The sequence below is a fragment of the Malurus melanocephalus genome, unplaced genomic scaffold, assembly GCF_030028575.1.
Source record: "Malurus melanocephalus ecotype Western Australia unplaced genomic scaffold, MMel_1.1 scaffold_762, whole genome shotgun sequence".
Lineage (NCBI taxonomy): Eukaryota > Metazoa > Chordata > Aves > Passeriformes > Maluridae > Malurus > Malurus melanocephalus.
The window spans coordinates 166,327-189,657 of NW_026623994.1; the positions used below are offsets into that span (position 1 = coordinate 166,327).

General features: G+C 39.1%; 1 protein-coding gene across 1 annotated transcript in view; it reads left to right on the forward strand.

Moving 5' to 3' along the window:
* Nucleotides 1-569: 569 nt before the first annotated feature.
* Nucleotides 570-23,331, forward strand: part of LOC130584777 (peptidyl-glycine alpha-amidating monooxygenase B-like) — a 62,344-nt gene continuing 39,582 nt past the window's right edge. The window contains exon 1 of the mRNA XM_057384974.1: nt 570-779. The gene's annotated coding sequence lies outside the window, so the exon portion shown is untranslated. The remainder of the gene's footprint in view (nt 780-23,331) is intronic.

The following is a 23,331-nucleotide window of genomic DNA, read 5'->3' on the forward strand; positions in this document are numbered from 1 at the left end:
CCTGCGCCGCGTTCGCCCGAGCACGGGGACTGCGGGGAGGGGAGGAGCAGGAGCGGGAGCAGGGGGTCCTTTGAGTTGCGGTGATTCCCCGGAGCCCTGCGCCGGTGCTGGTGCCGGTCCCACGCCCCGGCCGGACGCTTGCCCGGTCGCGCTGGTTGCTGCCCCTGGCCGGGCACACGTGCGGCGGCGGCGGCACCGCTCTCCTGCGCGCAGGGCGGGTTCCCGGACGCTCGGGGGCCGCTCAGTACCGCCGGAGGCCGCGGGCGTGCGGGTGCCGGGAACAGCTTTTCCCCCGCTGGCTGCAGACTGCGGCGGCTGCAGCGCTGTAGGGCGGGGGATGCCCCATACTGCCCGCCCCTTCCCCGGCTGAGCGCTCTCCTCGTCGCCGGGGGGGTGGATGCGGCGGAGCGTCCGCTCTTCCCGCCGGGGCTTTGTGTCCCGTGCGAGGCTGACGGGAGCGACGACCTTTCCCAGACGGCCGGGGCATGGCGCACTACCTGCCCGCCAAAGTTTCCCGCCGTGCCTGGTGCCCCTGGCCCGAGCCCCGCCGGGCAGCGAGCGGGGTCGTCCCGGCGTCGGTGCCTCCCGCCCGTCATGGGGTCCGGCTTAAAACGGCGGGCGGCGTGCCGGGCGTGGGAAGATGGCTTAATGCGGACAGGCAGAGCCCCTGTGGACTTGGGCACTGCCCCCCCTGGCGCTGTCATTTCTAGTGTCCAGCCATGGGAAGCGGTCAAGTGTCGACATTTTGTTGGTTTCGACTTCCAGCTGTTTCGAGTTAGGTATGGTTCCCANTAGTGCCTGGGAGGGGCTTTTTTTTTTTTTTTTTTTTTTTAATTTGGATTATTGATTTTAGTTTGTTGGGTCTTTTTTGGAAAGCCTTCACTCCTCATTCTGTTTCTTTAAAACTCATGTATTAGATCTTAGGCATTACTTGCAAAATATGTATGTGTTGTGTATCAGTCTTTTACAAATTTGATTCGCACACGATTTTGAACGTGCCAGAACGTGGCTCTGCTGTGAGACCAGCTGTGTGAAGGAGTGGGTCCCAAAGCTCTTCAGCAGTGGTAAAGCCACGGTCAGTTCTCTGATTGACTTGTGGACTGCAAACACGGAGTTGACATCAGTGGCAGATTTTACGATAGACTGTTTTCACATTGGTCCTGTAGGCTTGTGGTGAGTCTTCTTATAGACTGGAGTGAAAAAAAAAWGTATCTCTGGCATTAATTAGAATTTTTAAGACACTTATTCAAGAAAAAGTGTGTAGCATGGAAATGAAAAAGTGTAGCATTTATAATATCAGAAGTCCTTTTATGGTATGTCACTTGATATGAGTTGTGTTTTGTTTCCTTTTTGATTTGGGGTACTCATTCTCTGTCTTTGCAGGGGTTCTCACATTAAAAACAAGACTAATAAATTCATAACTTTTGGAAAATTACAGTTTAATACCAAAATTTTAACTGAACTTAATATTTTAAGTACTTATCTGCTGGATTCTTATTTATATTTATGTTTTGTGCTGCAGATCTGAAATCAGGAGCTAGTTTTCAGAAATAACTTTACGGGAAGRCTGAAGCATATTTGCTGACTAGAGCACGCAGAAAAAATGGAAAGTGGGTTGAATTTAGTCCTTAGGTACTCAGCTGGCTTGTTTAACAGGTGAAAATGAGAGATCTAGGAGGTAAGGGCTAGCAAGTAGCCAAAAGCATATACTTCTTTTGAATGTGGAGGCAGAGGTTTGTTCAAACAGGCTCAAAATAACTTCAGAGATCCAATCTAAAATACAAACCCACCATTTTGATGATTTATCTGCTTCCTTGTCAAGTGAGAGAATCTTTTAGCTGCTGAGTGTCAAATAATATAAGATAGGATCAATTCCGCCATTGTGGAGGTTATTTCCCTGTATGTGGCTGAAAATGGTCAGAGAGCATGTTTTTTCTTGATTCCTAAGGGGTGAATCCAAAGGAACTGCGTTATAAAATGCATGCATATTGAAGACAAACTTACTCTTAGCATATTGCTTCCATTTTGCATATAGTAATGGCTCAGAAGGAGTTAAGAAGTTGAGATTTGTTCTGAAGTTCTCATTTTGTAGATTGATAGAAGTATTAATGTTGCATACTCAAAAATGATGGCATGCAGAATTGAATAAGATAGTTCTTAAAAGGAATTTAATAACTTGCCAGGTTTTCATTTAATCCTTAAGTGGATCTACCATTGCTTGTGATATTCAAGATTAATAAATCTCCTGGGATGCTTATAGTAGTACTATCGAAAGTTAAAACTACTAGTACAAGAGATTTGAAACATATCATAGGTGAAGGCAAAAAAGCTAGAAAAAGTATATCTGGTTTATACTTTCAAACAATTGTTAACAATTAGAATTAAATACTTAAAAGAGTAATTTATACCATATCTATCATATTCTGTATGGTAGTGGTAGGTTATACCATATTAGTTGCCTTATGTCTTGAGGATAAGATCTAGTACTAGCTGATCTGAGCAAGTTTACCTGCCTGGTCTGAAATGACAATCTGTATAGTCAGAATATTCTGAATAATTTTAAAAAGGTCTCTATTTAAGGCATCCGARTTAATGCTAATGTTAAAGCAACAGAAAGACACATTGGACATTGTCTAACTAGTGAGAAATGTTTTCTTCATGCTACAGAATTGAAGTCAATGAAATGAATGCGGGGTGTTTTTCAAGGTGCAACTAAGTATTTTTTTTCTTTTTTTTTCATCTTTTTTTTCTTCTTTTTCTCTATGTCTTTTTTTCCTCTTCCCCTCCCCTCTTTCTCTTCCCCCTTTTTTTTTTTTTTTTAATCTCCATTGTAAGGCAGTCAGAACATATAAAATTGAAATGCAGAGGACTAAGACAATGAGGATTTACAACATACACCCTAATGAATAACCTCCTCCATTTCTCTGTGATGAATGAAGGACTTGATTTCTTGTCGGTCTTATCTGTACTCAAATTCAGGTTCTACCAGTGGGCCAAGGTAAAGACCAGAGGGTGTTGGTTTTGTGTTGTTCAGGGATGTTGAATCAACTGAAAGCATTTTCCCACACAAAGATGGAAAAGTTTCACTTGAAAGATACTTTGATTCAAGAGATCTCAATGCTTATAGATTACTTTATAATTCATGTTAAATATTTCAGTGTGAATTTGTATTAAAGGTATATGGAAATGAAAGTGTGGAGTGCRTTTGTTATGGTAATGTTCTGGAAGCATAAAGTAAAATAAAGTAGGATTTTGAGATATAACTTGGGACCATGTCAGAGCAAATACTACCAAAAGTAGTGTAGTATGTATGGGAAGCAAAAGTCATGATTAGTGCTGCTTTTTGAAACACTGTTTTTCAGGGATACATCTACATTTTTTTGGCTTTTTTATTATTTCTATTGAGTAATGTAAGTTAGGTAGTTTCTCTTTCATATCTATGACAGAATGTGAATGAAATTGAACATTAGCCTCTGTGAGGATACACATAGATTGTATGTGAAGATATGCCAAAAGAAAGCAAGATTTTTTGATTTATTTACTAGGAGAAGGTCAGGCAGTGTGTTTCTAAGGAAGACACTTAGCAATCATTAGTTGGAAGAGCTCTCTTGTAGCAGCACCCCAAGCCCTGTGAGCACTTGCTGTACATTTTACAGGAAGGGTTTTTTTTGCTTTCCCCCACCCATCAATATAGTATATTATTGGCATGAACATGCTCAGCAGAACCCACCATTTTACACAAAGGATAAAAGAGTATTTTGCTGAAACTAAAAGGCAGTAAATGATAACCTAGGCTGTTCCCACTATAGTGGTGATGTTCCTGTGTTTTTTGCAACAGATGTCACTTGGTAAGTGCTTGGGTTTAAGATACCAATATGCTGCAATAGCCAAACAGGGTGTGTAACCATATGAGATGAGAGCTTAAAGTCCAGCAGCTCACAGCTGATCACTGAGTAGATAGGAACATGACTTTTATTTTGAGCAAATTAATTTCAGTAAACTTGTATATGAAATCTAATACATTTTTTTTTCATATTTTCATATTCTTGCTTTTGCAGTCCTAAATTTATGGATATCTCCTCAGTCTGATTTCTTGCATGTATTCATTGCAGTGTGATGACAAGGGAGAAAGGGATGCAGGCTACCAAGTCCTCACTGTGTCTTTTGCTTTATTCTTGTCTGGTAATGATGTTGCATGATCTTTGCTGCATTTATCTTCCCTTTGGACAAAGAATGCTGAAAGTGTTGTTGAGTCATGTCATGTTTGCTGATTTCATGAATGTGGTATGGTCTCATAGTTTACCACTGCCTGTCAATTCCATTCGGTTATCAGTATTCCTTCTTGGGTGTTTTGGCTCCATCTTGTCTCCTTAGTCCTGTTTTAGTCTGTGCTGTTGTACATTCATGGTCCTAGTGTAATAATACTGTATTTCCTGTAGAAATCCCTCCAAAAGAAAAGTATCKCAAAAGTTTGTTTGTTGTAATATCATTTGTTTCTGTGTCAGTTACAGTGTTAGTGTGTAGGGTATAGTTATAGTGTGTAGGGTTAATCAAGATTTAAATAAGCAAAAAAAAAAGTTTTCTTCTGACAATCCCATTGTATGTTGCAAGTGGCCTGTTTGCTTTCAGAATCCTTTGTGCTGAATATTGCTCAGGTCTTGATACCTATGGTTTATGTCAAAGTGACAAGGTGCTTATGAGGCCTATGATTGAAAACTTTCTATATCCTTTTTAATATATTATAAATATAGAATGTAATAGCTTTTTCATATTGTTAATATACAATGTAATGGCTTTCAATATATTATCAATAATAGCCTTTTCATATATTGTTAGTAAGTTTTTATGTAGGGTATTAGCAACATACAGTGTACCAGCTAGATGTAATCCGGCCAGCTGGATTGGTGCCTGGACAAAACAGAATCACCAAGAAGCATAAATCAGTAAAAGTTCTGAAGAAGTAGACAGGTAGATGCTATAATAAGGAGCAGTAGAGAGCACTAAAGAGTACTTGGCAGAGACACAAGACAGTCAGCAAAATAACAGAAAGCAAAAACTTGGAGGACTAGAAAAAAACATGAACATCACAACTCCACATGCCCTGAAGACAAAGGTGAGAAGTCCACCATGATGAAGAGGATGGTATCTCATTAGAGGGAGACCCCCATGACCACCAAATTGAGGATGACACATGCATACTTGGAAAACAGTCATATCATGTATTTCTGTGCCCATATATAGTGGTGGGCTTATGGGGGGGCGTAGTGACAATGGTAATGTTATACCATACTTGCTGTATTAATACCTGCCAATTCTAAGCGAAGGCAGGTGGGTTAGGAGGAGAAATCCCCCTCACCTCCAGTGCTACACCAGCGCTGCAATGAACAAAATACCTGCTCTACAGACACTGGTCAATGGGGATTTATTTCTAGGCCTTCTTCAGGCATCATTCTTCATACTTGGAAAAAAAAGGGATTATTAGTCTTTCATACTTGGGAACAGAAAGGGATTATGAGGAAATGTTTATGTTGAACTTAAGGTTTGTGAATTTTTTTGCCTTTTTAGAATTTATTTTATTTTAAAGCACAGGTCTTTAACACTAGATGACCACTACAAAACTACAGAGATTTGTTTTGCTTTTATGCCTTCCACGCACATACACAAATGGGGGCTTTTTTTTTTAACTGTACAATTGCTTTCTGTTGCAGACGTAAATGTCCTTTGATCCATATGATAGAACAATTACTGGTCTTAAAAAAACTAGGATCCTCAGCATACCCTTTTTGACTTGTTTAAAAATGTCCAATTGTTTTAATTTCCAATCTAAATTATTCGCAGCCTTCATAAATACTCATTGTTTTTRTTTAGTATCATTCAGTAGCTTAATTCTTAGTTATTTCTCTGTATATATACTTCTGCTTTTTATAGAGAGCAGTCTTGTTTACTTTTCCACTTCATGTTGTTGGTCTGAACAGTCCAGGTTGTCTTTGTTTCATTACATACTGGGAATGCTAAGAGCTTATTGGGTTCATCTTGGGAAAGAGGAGGCTGAGTGGGACTGCCTTGCAAACTACAGCTTCCTCAAGGGAGGCAGTGGAGGGGCTGGTGCAGATGTGATCTCCCTGGGAACAGTGATAGTACATGAGGAAGGGGAATGAAGTTGAATCAGAGGAAGGTCAGATATGCAGATATAAGGCTGTATTTATGAAACAGTTAATGAAATTACTACTTGTAATCTTGTTTCAATTGTCTTTGTTTAACCATTCATRTTGTGTTGGGTGTTTTTTTTTCACATCTTCTAATTACCTTCATTTAATAATCCCCCATGTTGTAGAATGGCTGAAAAAATAGTTCATTTCTCTCACCCTGACCAGCTCTATGACATTTTCTATTGTGTGGGAGAATGATCTTTTGTTTCACTGAGGAAAGATGGTATAATTTACTAAGATAATGTAAGTAAATTAATATTTTTTTTTTCTGCCACTCTGCTTCTAATTTCTCTCTGTTTCTAATTATTTTTTATTTTCAGAATCAATTCCATTTCCTTTTCTCTTTGATTCAGTTTTAATAAAACACTTTCAGTGAAACTAAAGTGAATAAGTAGCAGTAAGGCCAAGGTACACTTCTAAACTACAGGATGATGTCTTAGAAGGTTGTCTGATACTTTGCACAGTTAGTTTCTGTGGTCGACAGACTGGTACACTGACAAGTTACAGTGGTGGGAAAGTCTTCCAGTTGAAGGTTGAGGTATTGCTTTTCTGTGAAGAAAGTAAAAGGAATGCAAACTGAAACTAGAAGAGATTGTAAGGAGAAGTATGTGAATTGGGGAGAGGAGGAGGAGTTGAGTTGAAGGTTAGTCTGCTGGAGCAAGCTAGTGTGCAGAGATATGTGTCTGTAGATACTACTGGCATATACTACCAGGAGAGGGAGAAATTCTGTGAGCTCTGGGGATGGGCTGACAAGGATCTGGGTTAAGGGAAGAAAACTGGAATAGGAAAGGGCTTATATGAACTAGTGACTGAAAAAACTGAAGTGGAGGACTTAAGGTTGAAAATCAGGCTAACGTGAAGTGAGGTGAAAAAGATTGAGTGGAATGGGTCGTGCAACTAACCTGTATCACAGTAAAGTATGACTTCTCATGTCTTTAATAGATATTTTAAAAGATTGCATTATTATTGAGAATAGTTGAATGTTTGTTCTGTGAGATTCATTAATGTGCATTCATGATCGATCATAACTGGTATACACTTATGCTTACCTTTTTCATCCTCATCCTTTCAGGAAGCCACGGCTTTTTCTTTTAGAGACACTTACCCATCTGTCATTTATGATTCCTCCCTGTACCTCTTCCTCAAAGAGTTAACTCATTGTGGAACTGCACCTTTACATCTGTTTGAGTACTGAGGGTGGTTGTAGTGCATTGTTTTGTCAGTAACTATAACAGTGCCTACTGCTTTGAATCTGTTCTGGAGTGACAGTGATTATTTTGCTTTACAAGTCAGCTGCCTTTAATAGAGTTCTCCCTGAGCCTTGTTCATGGGCTTTAAAGCAGGAATGAAGAAAAAGAATTTGAAAACTGATCTAGTCAGCCTTGCTTGCTTACAGTAGTACATTTAACAGTGGGGGGGGGGGGTGTGGAGGGGGAAAGCTAGTGTTTGTTTTAAATCTCAACGCTGTTGCAGTCTTCTATGCTATATTCTTTAGTATTCCATGGATTATTTATTTGCAGATTGGTTACATTCAGTTGGCTTTAATTCCTTTTGCAAACATGTTGTGCCCTGACCTCAAATTAAGGAGATGAATTTGATGATACTAAGAATCCCAATCTCATTATGGAAGAGATTAAGGATTTATGCTGGATTTTAAAGCCTTCTTTTTATCCTGACTTGAAATACTTTTTGCTCTCTGCTTGTTTACTGTTGTCTGTATTGAGGTGGTGCTAGTGTATTTTAATCACAAATTTAAACATGTTAATTTACTGTAGTCCTTCCAGAAGAACTTGCTGTAGTACCTAGTTCGAGAGAACCTACCTATTGTTAGAAAAACTATTCCTATACAACATATTTTTTGTGATGACCTTCAAAATGACCTTCTGATTGGCATGGGGTAGGCAATACAACTGACACATGATAGTTATGAAAATGTTAATTAAACAGTGACTATGGTCTCTCAGGTTTTGAATAATTCCATGGATGGAACTCCACAGCTTTCCTTGGCAGTCTTCCTGTGTTTGACCACTGTTACCATAAGCAAGTATATTCTTTTGTGATGTAGAATTTCTTCTGATTAAATTTATCCCTGCCAACTCTTTTCTAGATAGTGGACACTGCTGAGAAAAGTTTAACATGCTTTCATCCCATGCTGATCAGTCTTCTATTTACATGTATTGATTAGGTTTCACCCCACCACAAGCAGGCCTTCTCTTCAGGCTGTAAACAGTCTCGCCTCTCCACATATGACAGATGCTATAGTCTCTCAATCATCTTTGCATCCTGTGTTTGGCCTTGCACTGTATGTGTCTCTTGCACTGGGTTGGACTCCACCTGGATGCTGTGTCCACCTTCTTCTACATGTAAGGGTCCAGCTCTGGAAATGGCTTGAGGTTGTTTTTGCCGACACCTTTGCACAGTTGAAAATGTGTTTCTTTAGGATGTGATCTCAAAATCTAAAGTAGGCTTAAATTGTTTGTTAATGAGATGAAGTAAGATGAGTGATTAATATGAAATTACCTTACAATTCCAATGGCAAATTGCCTATATAATTTTCTCAGGAAGGACAGTTATCTTTCCTATTTTCCACATGTCACAAGTTTCACAGTTTGGTATTGGCAGTGAGTTATTAGGGTCTTTCTTTAATGGAATGGAATTAATCATTCTACCATACCAAAGATACTTTGGCATTGTCATTTGTATGTAAGAAAGATAGTGGCTCTCACTGATGAGAATTATTTTGTTTTGTAAGAGGTCAGTAGTACATAGCAAGGACAAGATTCAGCAATCTTTTCAAGGGTCACCAAAGCATGGAGATGTTGCCCCACACACCTATTTTCAAGGCTCCCTTTGCTGTCATCCTTGGATGTCTATCAGCTCTAAAAATTGGCCTTTTAGTTCCCACTGGAGTATCCTTTGTGCCCAAAACTATGCTGGGCAGGTGTGACTTAGAGCATCACTATCGCTCCCGGGTTACTAACAGATGTCACTGCAGGTTTAGTGTAACTGTTAGAATTCCTAGTGAGAATGTCCGCATCCGCTCTCTGTTGAAGGGATGGGAGGCATAACTTGCAAAATACATGTTAAGAACATATTAAAGAGTATTGACTAAGTATTCTGAAGTTAAGGATGTAGTTTCTGATACTGGGCCTCAGTGTCTTGGCAAGGCTCACTGTAAAAAAGATAGTCCTTCTAGTACCAATATGCACCCAACCCCCCCCCCCCCCCCTTTCTGTCTCAGACAGGAAGCTGGTGTTCGTTGCTGTGTTGTGATGGACTGAGAATAGTTTGTAAGTGCTGTATGTAACCTTGGACTCAGAATTATTAATGCTCATGCTAGCACTGTTGGCCAAATCCACCAAAGGTCAGGAAGACCAAAGGTTTTTTGGTAAACCTTTTAATTTGCTCTACTAAACTGGCTCCACGAGGGTGATGGGGATATGTGATAAACTCATGTTACCTGGTTTTAATCATCCCATGACTGGACAGTTTCCCCTTGAAATTGTAACCCTTATTTGATTTAATAGAACTGAGAATACATTGGCTTAAAACATGAAGGCCTTTCATAATGATCTTCTGTTGGCATGGGAGGTAGGCAATCGTCAGGTGATAGTACATATGTCTGTCATCCCCAGTGTTTATGTCRATCCCTGGCCTTTTGTATGTGGCCCAATGTTATGTCTGTCAAGTGTGGCCTGGGACTACCTAGTTCTCTGTCTTTCGCTAGGGCTCTTGTGTCAGTTTTTCTTGCTTCTGTTACCTGTAGGTATTCTAAAACGACATCTTGAATGGTCTCTCTGGAGCAAGGATTGCCTCTTATTTTGTTCCCATTTGTAGACAGCAAGTATCCCTGAATGACTTGACTTCTTATGAAAGGAGTCCACTCAGCTAACACATCGTCACTGGGGGTTATTGCAGAAATGCATATCTTAGTAACTGGTTGACAACAGCATTGTGTTCCTGCACTGGCTCACTGTGATTTGCAGTATAAGCATCTATGTGTCGCTTGCTGCTAAGTAAGCAATGCTTTTATACACGAAACCCTGTCACTGGAATAATTTACCATGTATCATCCTGCTTGTCATTTCCTAGACCACGGTGTGAAACCTTTGTATACTGCCCAAGAGTCAGTAAAAAGATTTCTGAAGCTGATCATTCTTTCAGCACTATAGATACAGTCATCAGTTTAACATATTGACTGCTTCCCCCTTTTCTTGGTATGTTAGGAAGGTTTGCCCGTCATTTCAAAGGATGTTGCTTTCCAGTGCAATTTCTTTTTCATATTTCTTGATGTCCTGTCAGTGAGATCCATTCTCCTCTTGGGGTAGTTTCTCATATGGTGGAAATTGCCATGCCCGAAGTGGAGGCGCTGTATCATTACCGAGGACAGTTTGTCCTGTTTTCTCCTGTAAGGCATTTACTTTGTTGGGCTGGGAGATGCAAGTGTAGAAAAGCACATTTCCACTTGACCTTTTTTAAAAAAAAAAAAAAATTGTATTATATAATGGTCTTCCTATCTGGGCCAAATATGGTATAAATTGCCTCTGAAACTCCCACAGACGAGCAATTTTCTGCATTTCTGCTTTGCATTTCTGCTGTCTAAAATATGATTTGGTCAGCTAATTTTGGGCATAATTCTGAAAAGTCCCTGCTGAATTGTCTTTTGAAATTTTACTCCTTTGGCAGTTTTCTGAATTTTCTTGGGGTTCATTTCCCAGCTGTGATTTTGCATTGCCTCAGTGGCATTATTCAGTGCTTTTCCCACTTCTTGTTCAGTGATGTGGATAACCTCCACCTAACTGAGTGATTTACATCATTGGGGAAGTATGAAGGCTTCCAAATACTGGTCTGCCAGCCCATGGCAAATTGTGGGTCTGTGCAGATACGTCTGCAGCAGTACTATGGTTGAGTATTGCAGTACAGCAGTACTATGGTGAACCTGATGTGAGTATGTCGATTTCTGCTCTGGCTCATTAGCAGTTGAAATGCTAAAGAAAACCTTCACTGTGTCCCGTGCCACTGCTTCAGATACAGCTCGCAGGATCAGTGCAGCAATAGGGCACTTCATCTCTGTGTCGGGTGGCCTTGTTTAGCAGTCAGTACCCAGCTGTCATTCTGTGGGAGCAGTCATGCATCCTCACTGTCCAGATGGGGCTGCTCAAGTGGGGAACAGGCTTTCTGAATGACTCCATTCTCTGACAGCTGTAATGATCTGGATTATCTTTAGGTAGCTTCTGGGCAGCATGTATGATTTTAATACAACCCATTTTGAGGGAGTTTCCAAATCAGCAGGAATTGTAACCACTTCTCCCACAGTGATAGCACAAACCCAGAAGAATATTTATGCCCTTGTTTTGAAAGCTTTTCCTGCCATCAAGTCATGCACCGTAATGTATTCACATACTCTAGCTACCGGTATTTTTGTCAGAAAAGACAAGTAGGAACTCAGCTGTAAAAGCAAAGAGGTTTGACAAGCTTCTTACCTGCTCCCCCTCCCTCTCTCCAAGTGATTAATTTAATCAGTTTATTTTTTAGAKATAGGGGTGGGACCCTGTGGAATACGGTGACCGCATGCCTATAACCATCTGAACCATCACCTCTTGCCAGTTGTGAATGCTGCAGTGTACTGCCAACACAATGTAAGGTTTGTTAACATTCTGTGAGATCTCAGCCACCCATTTGGGTGAGATCTCAGCACTTTGGTGGGAAAGACTCACATCCAGTTAATTGACACATGGTTTGTATGTGAGTGTCCAAACTGGGATGGAGAATGGTCATGGTATACCAAGAGTGCTCTTTTTTTTATGGAATAGGAAAGCAGAAGGTATACTCAGTCTGTCCACTGTCCTGATTTATTTTTATGGTTTGTTTTTATTTTTTTCCTTGTTTATATTTTTCTTATAAATAATGGATGGTTTCCTGTTAATTTTTTGGGATTCCAGACTGGAGTAAAACAAAAAACATTTCCTTTTGTGTAACTGTTTTCTTTTGCAGCGGATATTATCTACAGAGTGTGCCCAGTATGTCTTCCTCTGAGAAGAAGCAGGGATGTATCTTTCATGATACCATCTGTATGCAGCACTTGCTGGCATTGTGCATACTGGCAGATACTTTTGCCTCAAAATAGAGAAGTTTTGCTGCAGTGGCCTGTACTGAGAAGTTTGGTATCTTCTTTTTTCCTCACATGGGATACTGAGTGCACTTTTAAGCTACTTGTATCTGATGTGTTTTGTTTCATTTCATTTTCAGAAGAAACTGCACTGAGCAAAGTCTTCAAAAGACATCTCTGATTTGAAGTTGATCTTATAACAGTATTCTGTGTCTGAGACTTGGCCTTTTATTCCTAAGGATGTGTGAGGATGATGCAGATAGATAATTCAGTCCTACATTGCCTATATTACTAGATCGATTTGTGTATACTTTTGTTTCTATCATGATATCAGTGGAGACTGTGTAGTGTGTAGTGAATTGGTGATCAGTGCAGTCCTTCCACTTGTCTTAACTGGCTTTTGAATCTAATCAGACTGTAAACAAAATTACATATTTAGTCTTTTTATTTATTTTTTGATAGGCACCAAAGCCTCAATGTATTAGAGAATTGGTAATGTTTTTTTTGGCCACCTATGTAAGTCTTACCAACTTGTTTGACATATTCAACCATTGCAATAGCTTTGTGGGTCTTGTGTGTGCCCTGTATTGATACTGTTGTGATTCTTTACCATCTTTTTGCCTGCTGAAAAATGTATTTCATAGTCAGCTAATGTAGCAAGAAGTTGTCTATTCAGTTGATTACTTGTGACTGTTTCTTGTAGTAGCTGCTGTATCGGAAATTAATTGTAAGTGTGAAGCAATTTGTTTTGAAGAACTTGCTTTGAACTGGCATAGTTTCGCTGAAGTCTTTGTGCTTAGTCTCACACTGTTGCTCATGGGAGTGGATCTTTGGTCTGTGGAAGTTTTTAGTTCTTGGGTCTTCCCAGGTCTGTACTGTAGCTTTTGTTGAGTTTTGTATCTATCCTGTTCCTGCTGTTTTGGAGAAAATAGTTAGTGTCCAGTACCAGTTCTTTTATTTTTTACATAATGAAGTAGTGGAAAACTTGCTAGTAGTATTCTTGTTCAGTGTATTCAKTATGTAAATGTTTTATTCTGTTTTGTAACCTTGAGCTTCAGGAAGATGGCTGAAGCGTTAAGCTTCAGGAATATGACTAAAGCATTACCATTYTTTTTGTTACTTCCCCTGAACTGTGTCAATATAAATAAATATGCCTATGTAACTGATCTTTGGTTAGAACCTCATACTTTTTAAAAGACAGTACAGTTCTTTCTACTGCTGTTGATAGAGAACTTGTGAGCTGTACAGCACTTCAAAGTGAATGCGTAATTGTAGTTAGAGTACATTCTAATTGGGAGAGCTGGTGGCATGTTATGAGCAGGTATGTCATCAGGATTGTGTGAACTTTCTGTAAGGATTTTAACCAGTATCAGGGCTTTAAATGAAGCATGTTGTGTAAGAGCTGTGTCACTCATTCTCTAAGTTCTGTTTAAAATGTATTTTACTACGGTAGCTGTGCCTTCATATTTTACACAATGATTCAGGGTTTTGTTTGCTACTTTTTTCTTATTTCACAATAGTTGCCATCACTAGCTAGTTTTGCTGTTGTCTTTGTCACGTGTTGTCCTGTCTCCCTCACACTTCTTGATTTGTTTTTCAAGTGGTCTTGCTTTAGATTCTGACTGCTCCTCTGACTAGGGAGGAAATGGATCTAACAGGCGTGGAACAATATTTCTCTTCTGTTTAGGGAAGTTAGTTTTCATTGCAAGTATTTCCTTTATTGGCCTTTCTGAAACTTAAATTAAGTGAAATGAAACTTGGAAAACAATACATTCCCAGTGTGAGAACAGGAACACTGATCTTAGAGCTCTTAGATAAAGCAGAATCAAACCTGAGCCTAGTGTAACAATAGCAACAAAGTGCTCCCAAGCCGATATTGTTGCTTAGACTAGAAAATCTGCCCTGGGCTTTTCCAATTTCTGCGTCACTCCCCCAGAGAGAGGAGTGATTGCACAAGGGTGGTACCTCAACGTGAGCTTCCAGTGTTCTGTAGTATCTGTCTTTAGAGCTTAACAATGAATCAGGAGTTGGCTTTGGCCAAGCTTGTTCCCATGATTTCACTGGTTTTGGTAGACCAAACACCTGGGGCCTTAACTTGCAAACAGAAAAGATTAATGATTTAATTATGTCACACCCTCCTATATTTGTTTGCATAAATGCAATTTCCTGCCTTCTTTGAGCAATTTGCAGGTTTTGCTGCTATAAATAGTGTTCTCAATACTGAGTTACTCTGTTTGACCTTTCTTATTGAGATTCTGTTCTGAGTATTCCTTTAGTGGATGTTTGTACAAAATACATTTACAAAATAGGCTGTAAATTATAATCTTGTTAGACATAAGTGCTTTTTGAAGAATTTGTACTCACTCAAATACAATATGAAAATTTCTCGGGTTCATATTTCTTAGTATGTTGGCAGTTTCAGGAATAAGATAGCATCTGTAGTTACTAAGGTTTGTTGTTGGTAATCTTGATAAACAAATGCGTGAGCCAGAGAAAGGGGTAGCTGTGGATTAAAGCCACCTTTGTCATTATTTTCTGTCCCCATGGTTCCAGAACCCCATCCCCCCTGCTGGCTCTTAGTTGGGCTTTTGCTCTTTTTACTCTTGTTTCTGTCTCTCTGTTTAACCAGTATCAGTTGTTTTTTAATTTCCGTTGTCTTTCATTGTAGACTATATTTTTCTCAAAGCTGTTCCCATTAATTTTTCTCTTCCTTGCTCTAGTCGGGCAATCTCCAACTTGAAATTTRTGCATTTCTTCTCCATGGTAGTGAAGAAGCTGGGGAAGGAGGAAGCTAAAGGAAAGGTAACTTTATTGCTTTTATTTCCAATAACTGAATCTATAACCTGACCTTGTCAAAATCTTTTATGTCTGTGAAGGGAAGGAGTGCTATTTTGACAATACTGCCCACAAGTATTAGAATGTTAGAACTATTGGGTGCTTATAGTCTTCTTGGTTCCTTTTATTTTTTCTGTCAGTCACATTTATAACAATTGCTTATTAACAAGTAATATTACTGGAGGATAATGCTATGTGTTTCCCACATTTCTGGGAGCTTTTCGGTTCTCTCCTTTTTTTTTCTCTCTCATTTTTTTGAGATTTTAAAATAATCCTCAACTTCCTTAGTACATCTTAAAAATATTTGTTCAGAATTGTTGTTTACCTGTTACTGGCTTTTCTCAATTGGTCTAGTTTTCTGTAGGTTTGGGGGTTTTGTATGTGTGTTTCTTAATAGTTCATTAGTTTTGTTCTTTGCTCTAAATTTTATTTACTTCGCGTAAATAAGGTCATGTGGTATTTTTTTCCATGAGAAATGAGTTGGAGAAAACAGAGTTACTGTTTCATTGAATTCAGAAGGTCAGTGTTGAAAGCTGCACCTGAACTTTTGAATTTGTGTTACTAGATTTTTTTCAGGAACAATTATTTCCAAAGAATGGAATGTGTTTTCTGATAGTGTCTGATATTTATTCTGTTGGTCAGTCCTAAGGACCTGTATATTCACAACGGGGTTCAGTCTTCTTGTAGTTATAGTGGTTATCTTTAAGCTCTTTGGATGATGTGCAAATCATGAAGATCTGCATCTGTGTCTTATTTCATCTTTTCATCCCCATCAAGATAACTTGACCTATATACAAGCTACAGTAGTTAGCATCGGAAGAGTTTCTGAGTTACATTGTATATGTGTATAAATTATTTGAATATATAATCTCTTTTCAAGTATGATAGCGTATATTCAGTTATTAGTAATGAATCGATTTTAGACCAGGTGCCTTTTGAGGTAAGATCTTTGTCAAGCATTATATCTGGTTATTCCTTTTAATTGAGTTGTGACTTTTTTGTGTTTGTCTTTTAATGAATGGGTAGTGGTTGTCAGGCAGAAATTACCATTTGCTGACCATGCTAGTTGAAAGTTCAGTTGAGGCTAGATTGGCATAGTCACATCTAAAAGTGACTTGCCTTGTTTCACAGCTGCATTATACTTTGGTGAAATCAGAGTCTGCGTAGTTGTGTGAATCACTGTTAGCATGGCCTTTTTATTTTAAAATCTTTGTGGCGTATGGTGTGGGTTGGCCTTGGCTGGCCTCACCAGACCCACCCAGCTGCTCTCTCCCTCCTCAACAGGATGGGCATAGAAAATAGAGATGGAACAGCTCAAGGTAAAGACTTGGAGATCACTCTTTATTCACCATCATGAGCAAAGAGATGAACTTGATGAAAGCTAGTTTTATTTATTGCTAATTGAAAATACAGTAGAATTGGCTGCCAGTGAGCTGTAACTTCCTTCAGGCCATCTCCAGTTGCTTTGCCATAGGATCTTTCATGGGTTTCAGGGTTGGTATCTGCTTCAATATGGGGCTTTTCAGGGGCTGCAGACCCTGATGCCTGAAGCACCTCCTCATCTCTTTACTGTCCTTAATGACTTCAGGGTTATCTCTCACTTGTCGCTTTCACACACTGCTGTGCAACATTTTCACATTTCATAAGTGTACTTTTCCAGAAGTAACACCGTCCTGGCAGAGGGGCTCAAGTCATGCCCTGCTGTGATTATGTGGAACCATATGTTTTTGGCACATAGCAGCCTCTGGCTCTCCTCACAGAAGCCACCCTGCAGGCACCTCACTGCTAGTACCTGGGCATGTAAATCCAAGAAAGCTACCAATGAAAAATCAAAACTTGATGTTTAAGATAATATGGGTAACTCTGGGGACACTTTGCATATGTATAGTCCATATCTATGGAACAARTTACATTGAACTAGGTAAATAGTTTGACATTTTCTCATTGTGTTTGTGCTTACATCCCTTCCAGCTCAAAATAACTTGGTGGAAGATGAAATAACTATTAGTTTTCTTTAAGAATCACACAATGGTCAAAGTTGGACCTCTGGAACTCACTGTGTATACCCACCYTGCTCAAGCAGGACCACCTAAAGCAGGTTGCCCAGGATCATGTCTAGATAGAATTTGAAAATCTCCTAAATTTGACTCTCCACAACTTCATGGGGCTCCTACTCATCCTCATAGATGATTCCCTGAGTCCTTGAGCACCTCTCCCAGTTCCTATGATTTATCAAAGATTACAAAGAGTTGCAGTCATGGGTTCATCCCATCAGGACCTGTGAGCTTAAGTATGTCCAGCCAGCTTAAGTATTCCCTGACATGATCAAAGATATGTCTTCCTTTCTCTAGACTTCCCCTGGGATGTGATATTGTCATGACAGTTAGCATGACACTTCCTCTGATATGAAGAGACCAAGAGATTGGTGGAAGTGAGGTTCCTTATACACCTCTATATGGATATAAAGTATTTTATATAATAATTCAATGGAGTTGGTTTATTTCAGTGGTGGTCATTGCTGCTGTTGGCAGTTTCAGGTCCTGCTCTGGGTAAGCTGTTTCTAGTGAACGAGAGAGAACAGCTGCTGTCTGCCTTGAAGTGCTCTTTCCTATGAATCAGTTTAATGTTGATATATAAGCAAAACAAATTTCAGCCAAGGATTATATAACTATATGTGAGTTATGTTATTGTATTTAAAAGACAGGTAATACACTAGAGGGATCTTTTAACAGATTTACATTCAGATAGGCACAAAGGTGATTAGTTTGAAGGTCAGTTACAATCCTGCTTCTCTTAGCATCTAGCTCTTTTTTTTTCCAATATACTATAAAGAAAATGCCTTCTCTGCTTCTGTTTACTTTTTGTTTTCTGCATACTAACCATGCAAGTTCCATGTAAAGAATAAATCCACATCAAAAGCAATTTTCTTTATGTTTTTTACTCTGGCAAGAATTCATCAATTTTCATTCTTTATGCCTACACAGGTTTATTGTGCATAGGGCAAAGAAATAATCAGTAACAAAAACATGATGCAGTGGCATTGGTTCTCTCTCTTGTGTCTGTGCTTTTCTTGTTTATATGTGAAACCTTATTTGAGAAAATCCTACAGCTTTATACTTTGCTCTTGATTGTTTTGCAGAGATCATCACCATAACTTTCATTTCACCATCCATGGTACAAATCTTTTTTTTTTAAATGACTTAATCAGGCATGTCTATTGATTTGTAATAAATGTGGCCATTTTGAGTCATCTTCAAGTGACAATAAATCATAAACTATTATTTGCTCACCTGTAGAGCCAGAAGCAAAAAACATCTAGGAGTGTAAGTTGCTTATTTCACTGTGAAGTCTGTCTCAGCTGGGCTTAATTACTAGGTCTTGCCTTGCTCAGCTTGCCTACCAGTTGTTCAGAAAGGCATTCACTTGTTCTAATTAAATATTAATGGTTGCTTGATCAAAATTGACCTTTTATATTTCTGTGTAGATGCTAGACAGAAGACTGGAAGACATAGAAATTATAGACTATCTGTAAAACACCCAGTTTGGAGATGTGCTAGTTGTGAAACAGTATATCACTTTGGAATGAAAACTGATACTCTGATCTTTTTTTACATGCTTCTCTGTCAGACATTTTGTGGCTACAGGAGAGAGATTGTAGCCACATATCATATTTTCTCATTTTTCTATTAATTTAGGAGTTGCTCATCTGGAAAAGTAACACACTGAAAAAAGGCCACTGTCCAAAACTTCATCTTGTAGTGGTAGAGTTAGAACATGAATGGGAAGTAATTTGTGCCATAAGCAGGCTGAGGTATTTTCATAACTCATTTTGCTGTAAAAAGAAGCTGGAGACATTTGAAAATGGGGTGACTGTGAAAAAACCCTACTTCAGATAAATTTCTGACTCAAGAATTAGTTAGGTATGGACATGTCACTGAGACCTCTTTGAGATTTGGGGGCAGTGTAAACTGAGCATGCTCTTTGGAATGGAAGTGTTAAAGTTACTGCATGAGAGTGAGTGGAATGAGGAATTTTGAAGGATGGGTGTGCTCTCTGAAGCATTCAGCTGACCTTTGGTGCACTTTTCGTCGTACCAGCAAAACAGGAAAGAAGTGATGGCAATTAATGACTGAAGGCAAGCCCTGTTTTAGGGCAAAGCAGGAAATTTTCCAGTCAGATTTTTATAAAAAGCTCTATTATCTTTCTGTTGGCAGAGGTGCAGACACTATTTGGTCATTGAGCATGCATATATAAAGTTAAGGGGGTGGAAGAAGGTTTCTTTTACAGTGTCTCTGTGATGAACATTGGTCAGAGCATGACGAGAATTTTTAGATGATGAAAAGTTGTGATTTACTTTGAAATTCTTGCTTGAAATACAGAAATGTAAAATGAAATGAGGTTTAGTAGTACAGAGAGCAGTCTTGGCAAGTGCCTCATTTTTTTGGATCTTAAATGGTGATGTGTACTGCTCCACCCCTGCAATATAAGGGGGCATCTTATATTTTTGCACTAAGAAATACCTCTTGTGTGCGCTGAGGTTCCTTTTTTCTACAAAAAAACCCTGCTTGTGTGTTTCAGAGATGGATGCTACAAGGATTAATTGCATGTGGGTAAGGGGTTCAATGTTGTGTGTAGACCTTAATCTCCATAGCCATTTGTGAACTGTGGAAAAGACCTACAGAGCAATTACATTTTTCCAAACATGAACATATCAATACAAGCGCCTTGGTACCATTTGTAAATACATTACACTGTGTTTATTTTAGGAGTAAAGTCCTGTCTCTTTCTGGTGTTCATTTCTGTGTTTTTACATTTGTATTTTGTTTTACATAAAGCAAATCTGCCCAGGCGATGTTCTTAATTAGAGGGATACATAAACTTAGAAAAATAGGATGCATTCAGGCCTTTAAGGGGAAAAGATTTGTGTGGCTGAGACAGAGTGGCCTACTGAGAACAGTGTTATGCTGCTGCTTTCCTCCCCACCCCCGGCCTTTCCTTGAAGAGATTGTTGGTGGTAGTGGTCATTACAGAAGTTGCTGCAGAGCAGTCCTCCAGCATTGCAATATCAGAAAACGTGTTTATTGTGAAGATATATATTCAAGAGTAAACAATGGCTGAAAAAAGAAAGTTGTATTAATAGTCTGCTATTAATGCTGTTTCTGTGGTAGCCTTCTAGGATTACCAAGTCCATATGTTTGATGTGGGACTGGTGCTAAGAGCCAGATTTGCAGAGATTTAATAGTAGAACCACATGAAGCAATTTAAATACTTCCGTGTATGCAATATATGTATATTTCTGTGTAATACACCTCTGTATCATGTGTGTTTGCTCCATGATATGACTTGAGTTCCGGATTCAATGCTATAGAGGAAGGAGTTGCTGCTGGAGAGTATTTTGCCTCCTTCTTGCTGCTGTTGTTGATTGCGATAAGAACTGTAGCTCTGTTTCAGCAACATATCACTGTAGGAAATTAGAGAAATCTGTCTGCTTTAGTTGCAGGTATACATATATGAAATAAAACACAATGAGTCTCCTAATACAAAGCATTAATTGCACTTGGTATTTGTTATCCCTTACATTCTATCATATTAATAGTATGGGTTTTTATGTGTAATACCAATTTAGTATTTCCTGCTTTGACTATTAATATTAATGTTAATATTCATATTATTTCTTTTCAGCAATGTTCTAGCCATGGGGTAAGAGTACATTGCTCTGCAAGCTGGTACCTCTTGTGGGTTATCCTGTACCTACCTGTTTAGCAGGTAGACAGTTACTGACTTAAAGTTCATATGCCCCAATTACAATATAGAGGGGAAATTCTATAGCTACTTGTAGGAATGTTTAACGGTTTGCGTTGGAAGAGACCTTGAGGATCATCTTGTTAGAACTCCGGGTAGTTCTCAGGGACACATGCTCCTAGGCCATGTTGCTCAGAGCTTCATCCAACCTGGTCTGGAACCCTTTCAGGGATTGGACATCTGCACCTTCTCTGGACAACCTGTGACAATGCCTCACTACCCTCATATCTAAGCATTCTTCCTGATATCTCATCTAAACATACTCAGTTTCAGTTCAAAGCCATTTTCCCTTTTGCTAAATGTACATGTCCCTCTACAAAATTCCTTTGCAGYTTTTTTGTAAATCCCTTTTAGGTGCAGGAAGGTGCTATCAGGTCTCTCTGTAGTCTTCCCTGCTCCATACTGAACAGCTGAGAGTGAACTCTCTAAGGCTAGCTTCAGGGGACAAATTATTCCAACCCTCAGATTACCTTCTTGGGTAGAGGAAGAGATTTGTGGAAGAGTGTGAGGAACTCTATTAAAAAAAGCAGGGCTTCAGAGCATGCTGTTGCGATTGCTTGAGTTACTTCTTGATTCTTTCTATTGCTGTAGAAATGAGAATCTTGAATGATTGTGAAGTGTTAGTATAATAGTTGTAAGAGAAACCATTACATGAGGCCTTAGAAATTATGTCAAGATGGTTCTTCTGCATACCATTGCATCGTTGTTTGTCCTGTTCTATGCTGGTATTCTAAGTTTGTGCCTGTTTACAGACGTAAAAATAATGTGACTGCTCCCCTGATACTCATCTCCCTGCTTGATATCTAGCCTAAATTGATTGTTTTTCTGTAGCAATTGCAAGAGGGATGTTGTATATACAAACCCTGACAGTATTAGCATTCCATACTAAATTAAGTTACTGTTCAAAGACCAGACAATATAGCCTTTCCTTTTATCTCGTTTTTAAAGTCGTCAAGTAAGTTAGCTGGACATGAAGAGGAAGTTGTGGAATTGGCCTAGAGAAATACTTTTACTCTAAATTCTAGTTGGAAGAAACTGGGATTTAGCATTTAGCTGCTAAATCAAAACAACTGAGTTGTTGGATTTGTTTGATTGATTAATTAGTACCTCTTCTGAGAGGGCAGATATCATTGACTAGGTCTGCAGGTACTGTCTGATCCTCCCCTTCCCAAAACAAGAAGGAGGTTGTGGGAAAGGTATGTTGGATAAATGCCACTTTAAAAGCTCAGTGTGTTATCAAGCATTTTAAATTGTGTGTGTTTTCATTCCRTCCTTTCTAACTACAGATTCAACTTATAATCGGAGGTTTAGTGTTTCAGTTTTAGACCAAGCTTTATATTTGGTTTCAGGCTGATTTTTGTTTTTGTTTTGTTCTTTTTAAGCTATTAACTTGGAAATTAATTTGATATGGTGAGCACCTTTACATGTCTCAAACCTTGGATTTAGAATTGAAGGTTCGTTGTCCTTATGGGTGTGGCTCTTTTGACTGGGGCTTCCCAACACAGGAGCTACCTTGCTTGTAATGTAAGTCTCTAAAGATGGAATTGGAGGGAACAGAGCAGGCACAGTCTTCTGCTTTTGTTGAGCTACTGTTTTCAGTGGCTGTTTTTCTCTGTATTTATGCATGAATAAGTGCTAATAGTGTCCACTGGAGACATAATACCAGTCCCAACTGAGGATCAACATAAAAAGCCTCTTTTTACGACTTTCTGCATTGCTGTAGTTAGTGAGAACTTAACTGAGTTGTAACTTCGTGATAAAGGCAAGTCTCCAGCTATTTTTTACTTCTGTTCTCTACTTTCTCCTTAAAGTGTGCATAGCATGATGTGCATRAAGATACTGGGGGGGAGGGCAATATACTTTGTTCCTTAGATCAATGGTTTTGAAACCCCTCGAGTGTGCAGAAAGTTTCCTATGAAAACCAGCATGTGTGTGAAGCATCTGAGGGAATTTGCTCTTGTGTTTGAAAAGGGGACCAGGAAACATGCCTTTCTAATATAAGAATGCAAAAATTGGTCTGCAAGATCTTTCATACTGGATGATATCTAACTGTGAAGTGCTTGGCCCAGTAATGTTCTCAACCTATGCATTTCATGATCAGATGTTTCAACCTAGTTGTGGAAAACGTAACTTCTTCGCCAGGATTTGATTGACACTAGAATTGAAACAATGACATTGATTAAACAACCTATTTATTGCAACCCTTCTAGATACTCCAAAGTGGGGAAATCCAAACTACCTCTGTCAGGAATCCTCGCAGTGTTGCTAAGAAGCAGACATCAGCCTCCGGCATAGGAGGAGATGTTGATTTCTTTAGAAAGAAATTGATACTTTTGTCTTGTCAGGCTGCAGTCTAAAAAGAACTCTGCATGTTTT